Source organism: Eretmochelys imbricata, chromosome 6 (genome assembly GCF_965152235.1).
Source record: "Eretmochelys imbricata isolate rEreImb1 chromosome 6, rEreImb1.hap1, whole genome shotgun sequence".
NCBI classification, from domain to species: domain Eukaryota; kingdom Metazoa; phylum Chordata; order Testudines; family Cheloniidae; genus Eretmochelys; species Eretmochelys imbricata.
The window spans coordinates 121,002,006-121,018,411 of NC_135577.1; positions in this window are offsets into that span (position 1 = coordinate 121,002,006).

Below are 16,406 nucleotides of genomic sequence, written 5' to 3' on the forward strand. Positions count from 1 at the left end.
GCGGGGCCACCCCACCTGTATACATTTGAAGTGTATACATTTGAAGTGTACTGGGGTGGCAGCCTGAGGGTTGGTGTAAGCCCTGCCCTTCAAGCACAGGAGAGTGTCCACTACCACCTACTGCCAAATCTTCTTGGGGCTTTGGGTAGTCGCTTTTCCATCTCCCTCTTGTATCTCAAAGGAGAGCGGGTCACTGGTAACAGTGTCTCCTGAAAACGCAGTCAGACATATGGGAGCAGGATTACATCTGCCTCCAACTACCAGCGTTTTTATTTTCTTAAACTAAAATCCTCTTGAATGTGTTGAGTCCACAAAAAATTGTTGCATGCTAGTGTTTGCCTTGGGACTTTTACATAGCAAATATATATAATGTGTGCAAGTGAATGCATGCATCCATCTGCCTTGAGGCTCCAATCTGTGCAAGTTCTTCTGTATTAGTTACTGCACCTAAATCATACCAATGTAGCATCTCTGTTCTTAAACTTTTGCCCTAGTGTTTTGGGCTTGATTAATAGGATCTCTGATTGCCTTCTCTTGCAGTGTTATTGATTCTGGCATAAGTCAGGACTCTTGGCTTTGCCATAGCCTTTACCAAGTGCCTGTTTAACTTTGCAATCATGTCGCCTACAACAACAAACCATATGAAGCACAGATCCATGACTGCACACCAAAATAGGTGCATTTCTGAGAAGTGAGTCCCCAGCTGGTAGGAGTGCTTAGCTTGCTGCCTTGGAAAATGCTTTTAAAAATTGTATATTCAAAAAATGACTTATAAAATAAAGTAGTATGCAAAGGTTTAGCATTACTTTGAACCTTTATTCTTGTTACAGAAACACAAAGGATGCCTATGCAAGAGAACTAGAGAATCTAGAGCAATGTTTAAAGAGAGAAAGTGAGATGAGGTAAAATTACAAGTCACCATCTTCATAAGGAACAGATCAACATATTAATGATTTACAGTGACTTTGTTTATATTTTTCAAATAAGACCTAAAACCAAGGTCCTAACCACCCAAAGCTCCAGTGGTCCTTTTTGCTGGATAAGGAGTGATTCATCTCAATGTCTTGGCCAAATTACATCTGGGGTAATTGTATTCTGTCTTCTAAATTCCTCTGCTGTCTCATTTGGATGAGATATTCTTCACTTCCTGGCCTGTGGTGGTGTTGTGTGGTAACAGCTGCTAAACTTTACCAAGTAGGTGGCTCTGTATCAGCAATTCATTAAATTGTTCTGGTTTGGGTAACAATTTAATTTTGTAAAGCACTTTGGGATCCTTCCAGATGGAAAAACACTGTATACTTGTAAGCTATCGCTGTTGTTTTCCAGTTTAGGGCTGATCTTACACAATTGAGGTCAATGGGAGTTTTGCCATTGATTTCACTGGGAGCAGGATTAGACCTTGAGTCTGTGTGGCCTAATTTTCTCAAGTTCCAAGTGCTCACAACTCCTGTTAAAGTCAATGGATACTTAGAATGCTCGCACCTTTGAAAATCATGCCACCAGTCTGGTAGACATTTAGGACTCCAGCTGTCATGAGCACAGTGGACTGGGAAAGAGGATGGTCTGTTTTAAAATGATTTTGCATCTTGGATTATATCAGCTGCTTTCTTGGGGACTGCATATTTTTCAGCCTTTAAATAGAGCCTTCCATTGAGTTTGTTTTGTTTGAGGGGTGGTGGTGGGGAGGAGGGTGGAAGCATGTTCTACAAAGACCACTGAAAGCACATTATAATAAGAGTTATGCTAAATGCATCCCTATTGATGAGATCTGCCAAGATGTAAATTGCATCACTCTGCATTCTCTGTTTAAGCAGGTTTCAGAGTAACAGCCGTGTTAGTCTGTATTCGCAAAAAGAAAAGGAGTACTTGTGGCACCTTAGAGACTAACCAATTTATTTGAGCATGAGCTTTCGTGAGCTACAGCTCACTTCATCAGATGCATACCGTGGAAACTGCAGCAGACTTTATATATACACAGAGAATATGAAACAATACCTCCTCCCACCCCACTGTCCTGCTGGTAATAGCTTATCTAAAGTAATCTTCAGGTTAGGCCATTTCCAGCACAAATCCAGGTTTTCTCACCCTCCACCCCCCCACACAAATTCACTCTCCTGCTGGTGATAGCCCATCCAAAGTGACAACTCTTTACACAATGTGCATGATAATGAAGTTAGGCCATTTCCTGCACAAATCCAGGTTCTCTCACTCCCTCACCCCCCTCCAAAACCCACCCCCATACACACACAAACTCACTCTCCTGCTGCTCATCCAAACTGACCACTCTCCAAGTTTAAATCCAAGTTAAACCAGAACATCTGTGGGGGGGGGGGGTAGGAAAAAACAAGAGGAAATAGGCTACCTTGCATAATGACTTAGCCACTCCCAGTCTCTATTTAAGCCTAAATTAATAGTATCCAATTTGCAAATGAATTCCAATTCAGCAGTTTCTCGCTGGAGTCTGGATTTGAAGTTTTTTTGTTTTAAGATAGCGACCTTCATGTCTGTGATTGCGTGACCAGAGAGATTGAAGTGTTCTCCGACTGGTTTATGAATGTTATAATTCTTGACATCTGATTTGTGTCCATTTATTCTTTTACGTAGAGACTGTCCAGTTTGACCAATGTACATGGCAGAGGGGCATTGCTGGCACATGATGGCATAAATCACATTGGTGGATGTGCAGGTGAACGAGCCTCTGATAGTGTGGCTGATGTTATTAGGCCCTGTGATGGTGTCCCCTGAATAGATATGTGGGCACAATTGGCAACGGGCTTTGTTGCAAGGATAAGTTCCTGGGTTAGTGGTTCTGTTGTGTGGTATGTGGTTGTTGGTGAGTATTTGCTTCAGGTTGCGGGGCTGTCTGTAGGCAAGGACTGGCCTGTCTCCCAAGATTTGTGAGAGTGTTGGGTCATCCTTTAGGATAGAGCTGAGGAAGCTGTGACTTTGTCCTTACCCATAACTATTTCACATTTGGGGACAATGTAAACCTTCAGATCAGCGGCACTGCTATGGGTACCATCAAACATCAGCCACACTATCAGAGGCTCGTTCACCTGCACATCCACCAATGTGATTTATGCCATCATGTGCCAGCAATGCCCCTCTGCCATGTACATTGGTCAAACTGGACAGTCTCTATGTAAAAGAATAAATGGACACAAATCAGATGTCAAGAATTATAACATTCATAAACCAGTCGGAGAACACTTCAATCTCTCTGGTCACGCAATCACAGACATGAAGGGCGCTATCTTAAAACAAAAAAACTTCAAATCCAGACTCCAGCGAGAAACTGCTGAATTGGAATTCATTTGCAAATTGGATACTATTAATTTAGGCTTAAATAGAGACTGGGAGTGGCTAAGTCATTATGCAAGGTAGCCTATTTCCTCTTGTTTTTTCCTACCCCCCCCCCCCCACAGATGTTCTGGTTTAACTTGGATTTAAACTTGGAGAGTGGTCAGTTTGGATGAGCTATTACCAGCAGGAGAGTGAGTTTGTGTGTGTATGGGGGTGGGTTTTGGAGGGGGGTGAGGGAGTGAGAGAACCTGGATTTGTGCAGGAAATGGCCTAACTTCATTATCATGCACATTGTGTAAAGAGTTGTCACTTTGGATGGGCTATCACCAGCAGGAGAGTGAATTTGTGTGGGGGGGGTGGAGGGTGAGAAAACCTGGATTTGTGCTGGAAATGGCCTAACCTGAAGATTACTTTAGATAAGCTATTACCAGCAGGACAGTGGGGTGGGAGGAGGTATTGTTTCATATTCTCTGTGTATATATAAAGTCTGCTGCAGTTTCCACGGTATGCATCTGATGAAGTGAGCTGTAGCTCACGAAAGCTCATGCTCAAATAAATTGGTTAGTCTCTAAGGTGCCACAAGTACTCCTTTTCTGTTTAAGCACTGATGCTTGGATTTAGATGCCAGGAGGCCCTTTCCTGTCTCACTCTTTTAGTGTGTATGGGCAGGGGGAAGCTAGCTATGGAAGAGGCCCCAAGTTGGATAAATCTGAATTAACTATTGTAACTGGAGTTGTGTGTGAAAGGATGATAAAATTTTCCCAGTTTGCTTTGAAGTTTACTTGGCAAACTCAGAACTCCAAGTGAACCTAAGGGGTAGGGAGGGGAGAAATACTCACAAGCTGAACCATCTTCAAATTCTGGTCTAAAACCCAGTTTTACTCAGCTGTGCTCAAGACGTGCTGCTCTTCCAAACCAAAAGGGACATGTGTTATTTTTAGAGAGGCAAGTTCTACATACTTCTCTTAGGGCTTTTCTCCGTGAGAGCCTCCCAGCTGTTTGACTCTGTTTTCCTTACAGAGGTAAGAACTGAAGCTCTCTGGCCATATTGTTCCATCCTCTTTATTATCCACATCATTACCCCATTGCATGGCTAGATCTTCTCTAGGAATTATTTTTGGAAAAATCTACAGCCTGTGTTATGCAGGAGGTTAGACTAGATGATCACAGTGGTCCCTTCTGGCCTGGAAACCTGTGAATTTATGCTGTTGGTGGGATCCTCTCAGAATCAAGTCTGCTTTGTTACTTTACACATGCAATGCAGCTCTGATTTCCCAGTCAGTTACAATGCAATGTCATGTAATGGGTGATATTGTTTATCTACTTGCCACTAGAGCTTTGCTTCAGTGGAAGCAACTTCACCTAGCAAAGAAGAAGGAACTCTTGTGGGTAACAGAGGAGAAATTCATGAATGAAATGAATGTAAGACTTGAGACTGGTAAAAAACATCATGCTGAGCTAAGTGGAGAGGTATGTTAACCAGTTGGCATTACAACAAAGCCTATCCATTGTAATCCCCTACCTTTCATGCGGTTCTTGGCAAAGTGGTTAAACTTTAAGGGCCAGATCCTCAGTTGGTGTACGTTATGATTTTGAAGGCATTGTGTCAGTTTATACCATCTGAGAATCTGGCTTTAACCAATGATTAATAAAATTGTAAAGCAGTTATGATTACACAGCACTGTGTTTCAAATGACGACTACATCCATTTTACTCAGAGCGGTTATTGTTTAATACTGCAAGTGAGCCAGTGTGTACTGCAGAAATGATTGTCCCTGTTAATTTTGTTTTCTGCAACCAGAATGAGTATTTCCGAAAAGAAATTTTGCAGGCTGAGGAACAGGTCAAACACCTTAGTGATGATATAAATAAAAGGGAAGCTGAATGCGAGAAGTATGAAAACAGCTTAATAGAAGACATACAATGGCTTGAGGTAAATGTCATTTTTAAAAAAATTCTTAAAAAGAGTTGTTTAAATGGGGAGATGATGTTTGCTCGTGTAAATTGACACCACTCTATTGACTTCAGTGGTGCTACACCAATTGCCACTAGCAGATAATTTGGCCCATGATTACTAATAGTTTCAGGAAAAAGTGATTCAGTGCCATATTAACTCTTTGAATGCTGTACTGACGTTCCTAGAACAGGAGAGGTTTGGGTTGGGTTTTTTGGGTTTTCTTTTTCTTGCTAAGCAGTTATGACCTGATCCAAAGCCCACTGATATCTCTGGGCTTTGAATTGGGCCCTTAGCACTTACTAGCAGTGGGTAAAGTCTTCCTTTGCAACTGGTACAAGGCTTTGTGTGCACTGAAAATAAGAGCAATGAAGTGGTGGATTCCATGCAGGGAGCTTTCCCACAGTTACTTGATTGCTAGATGCCAAAGGCAAAGAGGTCTGATCATTGTTTGGTTTAAACTGCCTTAATCCCACCTGTTCCCTGAACTGCTAGATGAGACCTAAGTGAGAAATAAAATAAAACTGGTTTCTTCTTAGTAGTCTTCCAGACAAACCAACAACAAAGGCATCAGTCTGAGTTTTGTGGCTGATATATCATCTAGTACAGGAAGTTGATTGAACAACTCATACTGCTACTAAATTGTGGCATGCCCTCCACATGTGTGTCCTTATCCATATGTATGTATTCATATCTATCAAATGGAATTCCATACCGAGAAAGTGCCCATAAAAAGTGTAAAAGATCTGCAATAAAAAATGTAAAATAAAATATAGTGGACCAAATTCTTTCGTGATTTGCAACCCCGTTAACTTTGAAGCAGTTGCTTGGAGTTGATCAGTGTGAAATTTGTCCCACAATATTTAGATAAACAGCACAGGCTTTATGAAAATATTAGTCTCACTGCTGACATGATGGGCCAAATTCTGTTCGGAGTTACAGAGCTGTAAATCCATTGACATCACTGGTGTTGTGTGAGGCGTAATCCAGGGCAGTTTGGTCCTATGTGCACTAATCTTCTGAGTGCTCTATTATAGTTTCCAGCAGCCCTCCTTCAAAGAGAAAGGAGGACAATATGAGACTCTGAATGAGAACTGACTGGAGCTTCCAGAAACATCAGGCACTTCTCCCATCCGGTGTATGTAGCATTTCCTCTGTCTCTAGGTAACATTTCCTGGTTGTATGATTCTCAGCCGTCAGTCTAATGGTTAAGAATAGGATAAACCAGACATCCTTAATGTATGAAATATCCCAAGCCTCTTCTTCTCTCTCTCTTTCAATGCCTTTGTGTGTATGGATCTAAAATAATTACACACTGGATCTCTCCTTATGTGCACTTCCTGGCAGCTGTGCTGTTCAAAAACATACATAACGTATGATAAATGCTCTTTAACTCCTACTCTACTGTCTTTAATAGGGTTGCTCTAACATCACACAATAAATGTGACATGTGAGGATTACCCTTTGCATGTGGACTAGACTGAGTCAAGTCAAAGATAATGATATACCCTTTGGGGTAGAAAAATAATTATAACTATTATTTCTCCTTCAGTGGTTCTCTCTCTGGTTTTTCTCTTCTTTAACTGTCTCCGTTTCTTCCTGTGTCTTCACTTTTTATCATTTTGGTGTTGCAACAACTTGTGCCTCTTCCTGGGGCTTCTACTCTTTTGTACTCTTCTCCAATTGTGCACACCCTAGTCATTTCAGTCATACTTGCTGCAGTCTCTGCTCACTTATTTATCTTATTATAGTCTTATTTGTCTGTAAAGCAATGTGAACACCCATGGCTCTACCTGCTGTTTCTTCTATTGCGGTGTTCTGTGCACCCAGAGCATATTCCTGTGCCAATACAAGTATTGCTACTTGAATTCACTGCTTCTATTTAAATCACTTTGTAATGTGGCTGGAGATTCACGATGTGTAATGTCAAAAGAATTAATTAGGCTGTCTCCTCATTCTGGATATTCAAATTGCCTTCATTTTGCCACTCTTCACTTTCAAATCTATGTCTCTCAGCTCTGCAGTTTCCAGTTAATCTGTTCATTTTGTCTTCCTTTGCTACAGTGATTATGTCCACTTTAATAGATCATTAATTAACATTTATTTTCACTAAAGGATGATGTCAAAGGTAAAACTGAAGAGATATATCAAAAAGAACAACAACTAATTCTGAGTATCCCTCTCATAGAAGTAAGACAGAAAGAGTTGGAAGAGAAGCATGAAAAATATGAAGACTTGAAAAAAGTAGTCTCAGGTAGGTATTAAATAACTCCGATGCACTTCGAAGCTTTCTGCTTCTGTCTTAGAAAGAGATCTGACTTGGTAATATGGGTGACCTCAAAGCTAATGAGCAACTGGCGTTCCACAAAAGAGGAATGCCTGAAAAATTCGAAGATGACTTTGTAGAGGTTTAAGATTAATATAGACCCTGAAGATAGGTATTTCGTTTCCCCTCGCCGATCTTTATCCTAATCCTCTTTACTTAACTTTGTGTATTATGGTGAATCTGGTATTTTGATATATTTGTTGTATTTGAAAAAATTATTAAAATTATATATAAATAAGAGGTCTGACTGTACCAGAGCTGTCTACCATAGTTCAGATGAACTGTAAAGTACAGTAAAGCTCTGAGGGCTTTGTGCACCAGATAGATTATGACATCTGGACACTACTGAAACATTAATAATGAATAATAATGTCCCTATACAGAAGATCATTTGTTGATGGAACATCTAGTTCTGTCGTCTAAAGAAACCTTTTCCTGATTTGTAGAACTAAAAGATGAAGAGACAAGACTGACAAAATCCATTGATCGGTCAGTCAGGATGATTGGTAAACTCAAGAAGATCATGGTAATGGTTTAAACCTTGTTTAACATTATTTGTTAAAGTTTCCTAAATCAGTTTTCTTCCTCTCTGTTCTTGTGCTTTTTAATGATCTCCCTCCGCCCTTCCAGTACCATAGAATCATAGAATCATAGAATATCAGGGTTGGAAGGGACCTCAAGAGATCATCTAGTCCAACCCCCTGCTCAAAGCAGGACCAATCCCCAATTAAATCATCCCAGCCAGGGCTTTGTCAAGCCTGACCTTAAAAACTTCTAAGGAAGGAGATTCCACCACCTCCCTAGGTAAAGCATTCCAGTGTTTCACCACCCTCCTAGTGAAAAAGTTTTTCCTAATATCCAACCTAAACCTCCCCCACTGCAACTTGAGACCATTACTCCTTGTCCTGTCCTCTTCTACCACTGAGAATAGTCTAGAACCATCCTCTCTGGAATCACCTCTCAGGTAGTTGAAAGCAGCTATCAAATCCCCCCTCATTCTTCTCTTCTGTAGACTAAACAATCCCAGTTCCCTCAGCCTCTCCACATAAGTCATGTGTTCCAAACCCCTAATCATTTTTGTTGCCCTTCGCTGGACTCTTTCCAATTTTTCCACATCCTTCTTGTAGTGTGGGGCCCAAAACTGGACACAGTACTCCAGATGAGGCCTCACCAATGTCGAATAGAGGGGGACGATCACGTCCCTCAATCTGCTTGCTATGCCCCTACTTATACATCCCAAAATGCCATTGGCCTTTGGAAAGAGTTCCTTCAGCTGCATGAAATATTCTTCAACTGACTGGATTGCATAATGTAGCACCTGGCTAAAGAATTCAACTTTGAATTGTTATCTGGAGTATCTTATGGGATTATCCCGTGCCTCGTAATCAAAATGTCTTCTTCTTCGGTGACTCTTGTACTGCTGTGCAACTGGTCGTGCACAGAGATTCTGGCTGGAGGATGCTTGCATAGCTTGATTCAGAGCAGCACTGTCCTTTGTCATGCAAAAAACTGACCTTGATCTTGTGACCCTTAGTCATAAGCGCTGTCCCAATGGAATTAAAAGGATGACTTAAGTGAGGAAGGGACTGCAGTATTGAGCCCTGTGTGAGCTCTGTCCTGTACAGAAGCTGACCGTGGCTGGTGCAAGAGCCTTTGCTGCTTCTTGGTAAAACTGTCGGGTATCTTTGTCTCATGATCTCTCCAGCGCATTGCCTATCTTGACTATATCAATAGATAACAGCATAAGGGGAGAGAAATTCAGAGTCACAGATGGTTTGTGTGAAAGACACAGTACTAAAGAAAGGTGTCTGAGTCACAAACAAAACCGCAAGGTTTGTGCCTGGCTGGCCTGATACTGCAAGGATGGAGCTCTGTGGTTGCTGACCAACAAAAGCCCACAGTCACAGATGCTAATCCTTATTCGAGAAGGAAATGCTCCTTCTCCAAGCATCTTTAAATAGGCAATAGCTTACCCAGAATCTGTGTTCCAAACATTTGTGTACCACCAAAGCCTTCATCAATAGAAATATGTTGTGTGTGTGTCGCTAAGCTCATCAGTGTGACCCCATGTCTGATTTAAATAGACAGGAAATGAGGTTCAATGGTTAGTGTATGAGACAGTGTCAGGAGACCTGGGTTCTATTCCCAGCTGTGCCACTGGCTTGCTGACCTTGAGCAATTCCACTTCACCTTTCTGTGCCTCTTTTCCCTACTGTGTAAGATGAAGATAACTAGGATTCCTTTTGTAAAGCTTTTGTAAAGCTTTGAAATCTTTCTGCGAAAGGTGCCCCATATGTGAAAAGTATTATTATTATTATTATTAATTTTTTAGGTTACAACAATTATAGTCCAAATACAAGATCAATTACAAATGAAGCAAAATAATGAAGGATTTATTCATTAATAGGCTGAGCTGAAGAATGAATTAAGAATAAAGCGTGACCTGGCATTTGACCAGTTGAAAGAGCATACAGAAGTTCTGAAGTTGCTAGAGAGGGACATCTATGAGGTCGACAGGAAGCTCGACATTGTGAAGACAGAAAACTGCAGACTGAAATTAGTGAGTATACTGAAATATACTGATGGTTTACAGCACAGCTTGTCAGCATGCAGGTCTCTCTTCAATTTTCTTTTCACAGGGAAAAATAGAATTGGAGAAGGATGAAACAGAATAAACACTATAAATGCTTCAGCATGCAAAATAGGAGCCAAATTTTGCCTTCTGATGCACCTGTGAGGCTCCCGGTAGCTTCGTTGGGAGACACGTAGGAACATCTAAAGGCAGGATTTGTCCCTTTGACATTTTGTCTGAGAAGGGATCTTTCATCATTGAGTAGAAAAAGCACTGGTGCATCCAGTCAGATATATAGGGAAAGGCTTCCCTGCTAGCTGTGGAAGACTGTGTGAAAACTGAGGTATAAAAGCAGCCTGTGTTGTTTGGTATTGCGACAAGGGAGACAATCCCTTTTGACTTACACAGCCATTTTAGCTCATTCTTTTGTTCTGGAGCAGTGGCTGGAGCACTGTGTGCCAGAAAACCCAACCCCACTAAGTGATATGAAATGGTCTCAAGCTGAAACTAGGTGGTAAGCTATCCCCTCTTAGAATGGTGCACTGTTGTGATGAGAGGTGAGAAACACTGGGATTCATTGTGGTTACTGCCCAGAGAGGGTTAACAGTGCCTCCCGCCACTCTACAACAAAGATCACAGGAAAGCTGACTTGTTTTGACTATACAGAAGGTTTGCATGCAGCATGCTGATGTTCAGCTTTCCAGGTGCATTTTCTTTCAGGGACTGTAGGAATCCCTACATTTTCCTTGATGGATCCAGCTCTGGACTCGAGTGATGATGACATGATCAGTCAGTTCTATCCTGGCTAAGCATTTGTTGCTGCCTATTGTTTTCCAGGGTTAACGTAGTTTTCAAAAGGGCCTAGTCCCATGTTAGAAGCGACTTCAAGCTGGAGGTGTGAATTCCAGCTTGAGGAGACATGGCCACGCTAGCTCCGATCAAGCTAGCACACTAAAAATAGAAGTGTAGCTGCTGCGGTACAAGCAGTGACAGGGGCTAGCCATCCTGCATGCGTACCTATGGTCTCAGATGGGATTGTACTTGGGGTGGTTAGACCCGCGCGCCACCATGGCTACACTTCTATTTTTAGTGCACTAGCTCTATCAGAGTGCAACTTATGTTTCCTCAAGCTAGAGTTTACATCTTCCCGCTGTAGGCATACCTTTAGGCATTTAAGAGCCCAATTTTCATTGAAAGTCAATAGACTTAGGTTCATAAGTGCCTGAGTCATTTCTGAAAATGGGACTTAGGCTCCTAAGGCTCCTAGATATTTTTGGGAATGTTACCCTAAGTCTTCCATTGCTAGGTCTTGTGCTAGGTGTCAAACTAGCCTACAAGAATAAAGGAGTTACTTCTCCAGAAAAGATCTGAGCACATTAGACTATTGTGAAAGCAAAGTCTTGATTGCTGATCTATGTCAGGCCGCAACTCAAAGCTGAAGCTACACCTTCATTAGACACAGTGAGGTAAATTTCCAAAGGGCTTTCTGAATTGTGTGTTGTATTTGTATGTGCCCCTGTTTGAATGCACAGAAGCCTGGTTTTACGAGTGCAGTTGCCTGTATTTGCATGCACTAATATTACAGATGCTACTTAAGAGGTGCTTTGAAAATGTGACCTTATAATTTATTTTCCGTCATATAAACATAAGCCTTCTTTGGAAAGACAGCCCTTTTACCATAGTACAGTTATCCCTCTCCTTGATGCTCAGTATAGGAACAATTTCAAGATGGTCTGTTCATGCTGACACCCAAATGCTGGTTGCTGTACGTCAGGGGTGGGCAAACTTTGTGGCCCAAGGGCCACATCTGGGTATGGAAATTGTATGGCAGGCCATGAATGCTCACGAAATTGGGGTTGGGGTGTAGGAGGAGGTGAGGGCTCTGGCTGGGGGTGCGGGCTCTGGGGTGGGGCCAGAAATGAGGAGTTCAGGGTGTGGGACGGGGCTCTGGGCTGGGGCGGGGGAGTAGGGGGCGGGTGGGGGTGAGAACTCTGGCTGGAACTGAAGGCTCTGGGGTGGGGCTGGGGATGAGTGGTTTGGGGTGTAGGAGGGTGCTCCAGGCTGGGACTGAGGGGTTCAGAATGTGGGAGGGGGCTCCGGGCTGGGCCAGGGGATTGGGGCACAGAGGTGTGTGAGAGCTCCGGCTGGGGGTACAGGCTCTGGGGTAGGGCTGGGGATGAGGGGCTTGGGGTGCAGGAGGGGGCTCTGGGCTGGGATTGAGGGGTTCGGAGGGTGGGAGGGGTATCAGGGCTGGCCAGGGGGCTGGGGCATGGGAAGGGCTCAGGAGTGCAGCCTCTGGGCGGCACTTACCTCAAGCAGCTCCTGGAAGCAGCAGCATGTTCCCCCTCCGGCTTCTACGTGGAGGCGTGACCAGGCAGCTCTGCACGCTGCTCTGTCCGCAGGCGCCATCCCTGCAGCTCCCATGCCGCAGTTCCCAGTCAATGGGAGTTGCGAGGGCACCGTCTGGGGCGGGGGCAGCTTGCGTAGGAGCCGGGGGAGAGACATGCTGCTGTTTCCGGGAGCTGCGGCATGTGCGTGCAAGCCTCAGGCCCCACTCCCCAGTGGGAGATGGAGGGCTAGATTAAATCGGCTGGCAGGCCGGATGTGGCCCATGGGCTGTAGTTTGCCCACCCTTGTTCTACGTCCTCTACTGCTGATGATGTAGCAAAGGAACTATAGAAAGAAGAAAATCAGTTTCAACTCCAAAAGCCAGAGCCACTGGTACCTGAAGTACAACAAAGATACGAGTTTGGAACCTGCTTTTGTACTTCACTATTGTCTTGGGACAGTTAGATATAGTAAAGAGACACAGGGAAACTAAACTGCGAGTGAAGAGCGAGGGCCAAAGCCTCAGCGGGTATAAATCAGCACAGCTGCATTGACTGACTGGTTTAGAGCTGAGGATCTGGTCCTGAGATTTCACTTATTTTGGTTATCATTAATGTCATTGTTCTGGAAAGTGAAATGGATGCCTGATGTTGAGGAAAAGTGTAGCAATGGAAAGAGTTTTGTCCTGGGGAGTACACCACCCTCTGTATATCTGTAGGTCACAAAAATAGCTAAAGAGATCAGGAAGAAGAGACCAAACACAAATGTTTACATAGCTGCAATGATTTTCTCTGCAGTGCAATGCACAGATGAAAGCAGATATTTTGACAATGAGCCATGAAGCCGAAAACCACAAATCAACAACAGTAAAAATTCTGAGTGATCTGACAGTCCTTCATCGTGAGTAACATGTCATCAAAGGAAATGTTCAGTTATTTAAAAACAAAAATTATCATATTCTCAGTATTTGAAAAGGAAGACTATTTTAGAATGTTTGTTTCTCTGACAGTCTGCTAACATTTTAAAACTGAATTTATTTTAGAGCTTTTTCTGAAGGGATGGTCAGAGGACAGTAGCATGCAAAAGGTGGGTTTCAACATTTTTTGACAAGGTATTTTTTAGCATTGAAAATAATTTGGTTACCATGCAAAAAAGAATAATAGAAGATTTGGCACTGTAAATAGTCTACTACCATTACTCTGCCACAGGGTAAAATGCAGGAAATTAGAAATTTTCTAGCACTGCATAAAAATAATGATTGTAAAATTTCTTTGTCCTAGGTTGGTTCAGATTCTATTTCCCCCATGCTAGGTTCAAACATACCTAAAGGTTGTCATCTTTCTTTAATGTTTTTTAAAACTCAACCTGCAATAAGAAACTCATGAAAAATCTACATAAGAGCTGTCTCTGGATCTCAAGAGTGGGTATGCCAACCCAGCAGAGCTATACAGTTGGTGTTTGGACAATCTATGAAAAGTCAGGAAATGCAAAACAAAAGCATCCTAATGTTTTGTGATTTCTTTTTCTTTACAAGAAAATGATTTTTCCACTTTGTCTCATTATAGGAATTTGTGGCGAATGAGAAGGAAATCATGGCTGCAATAGCAGATCTTGTAATGAAACTTCATCAGAGAGAGAAAAAGATTGATTTTATTAACAAAGGGCTACAAAATAACTTTGATGGACTGGATTCTTTGTTAGAAAGTAAATCCAGCACAAAACCCAGTAAGATACATCAATCCCTTTTCTTTTACTTTGTATCCTGATGGAATTATGGTGAATTTGTTCATTAGGAATAAATAGTGATAACACTTCAGAAGTAAGCTCCATGGAGCTACATCAGTTTCCACCAGCGAGGATCTGGACTTACATTCACAGTGGAAAAGCTATTGTGTTCATTGGGAAAAGTATGCATATTTTATTGCACAGCCTGGGTGATGATGATACATTTAATTTCCTGTTCCTAAAGGCTAATTCAGTAAGAAAGCTGTGGAAAATATTCAGAGCTTCACTGTTCTCTTCAGAAACACATTTTAGCTTTTCCACAATGGACATGTGAAGGCTAACAAGTCAGAGCTGCTGCCTGGCCTGGCGCTATATGATTAGCATTATGGCACTGTAAGTTTAATTGATGGTTAGGATGCCTAGAATTTTTTGTATCGGCAACTTCTATTGTTTACATTTTAAATAATAATACACTGGGACTGAGCATGAACGTGTCTCCTCTTAGGGCCGTTCCCTCCATCCCCCATAATACCTTGCTACTCATTTTAGCTCCGGTGGTACAGGCTTGTGCTTTGGATGCTAAAAGTCCTAAGCTCTATCCCGGGGAATGTCCGTGGTATGTGCATGCATATGGCTATATTCCTGTAACAGAAGTACATTGGTTTTTTGATTATAGGATTTTTAAGCAGAAAGGTTCTTGTAGTCATACACCTTTGAGGTGATTGGGATTTGGATATTTGGACAGCAAACTAGAGAAAGGGATGGGTTAAATCTATAAGGAAAAGAATATTTCTGCTTCAGCTTAAGGCCTGATGCTGCCATTATTTCATGTGTGGAATGTTCACTGTGGTCAATGGAAAGTAATTTCATAAAAGGACCACAAGGATCAGGCAAAAATGGGTCTGTTTAATTACATCCATCTTAAACTAAGTATCTATAATTAACTTTTTTGTGCAAATGATAGCAGATACTGAGAAAAGTTTGCTAAAATATGTATTTTATATTTAAATTCCAGATGTTTCTGAAGGATAGAATATTGGAGTAAAAAGGAAAAGGTAAGTATCCATATATGATCCCTAGGCTACATTTACCTACTATAAACTATGCTCTTAACAGATTACTGACTAATAGAAATTTTAGGATTAATATACAAGGTTCCCCAGTCTTATCCAATGACATGCTTATCATTAGTGCTACTTGGGTTTTGTTTTCACATTTCTTTCTGACAACTTAGGGCCAAACTTTTAAGCCTGGAGTCACGCTGTCCATGAACAGAAATGCATATGCAATTGCTTTTTTGTCATTACCATAGCTGTGCGTGCAAATGTACATTGCAGTTGATCCAGAAACCCAGTCACCCCAAGTGTATGTGCAGTCCCAGTAATTGTGTCTGAAAATACAGGTACAAGACTGTGCATAGAACACTTTTATTTTTAAAAAAAAAAAAAGTGACCAAATACTAGCCAGGGTAGTTGGTATTTTAATGCATATATTTATCAGAGCCTTATGGATTTCGGTACATAAAAAATGGGAATGTTTGTATGCAAACAGATAGATGTACCCAATCTCATTTAAGTAAATGCCTATTTTCACACCCAAATGTGTTTTTGTGTGTACCATTGTAGAAGTCCTTTTTGAAATAGTGGCTCTAATTTTCCAGTTAGGCAGTAAAGTTATTAGGACAAAAATCCTAAGTCTTGTAGTAAGAGAGAATACTACATAGTTTGCATCTGAACAAGGAACAGTGACATCTGGAGGCAGGTAAGCTGGTGTAGAGTCCAAAACAAATACCCTGAATTATCTGAAGGTTCCATAGTATGGTCTCCTTTGACTAGATCTGCATCAGCTTTGCTTTGAGAAGTAAGCTCTCAAGCAGCTCTCCAATTCCTTACAGCCTAATTGGGTAATAAAACACAACATGCTACTGTGACTCTTAAATAAACACACCGACTGTTATACCAGGGTATGCCATGATCAGTACATTTTTATCCTCCTCTCCCCTCTTTGTAATTACTTCCACAGGCTCAAAATTTAAAAAACAGGTCACTGGTTAACTTGCCCCAAAAGAGTTGGCTGATCAAAATACCCTTGGGAAATGGCTGCTCATATTTTTAGATCTGAAGCAGTTAAAGGCTATGTTGGTTACCATGTGACTTCCCTCTGCAGATTAATGATCATTTAAGTGTTGTAGGATGATG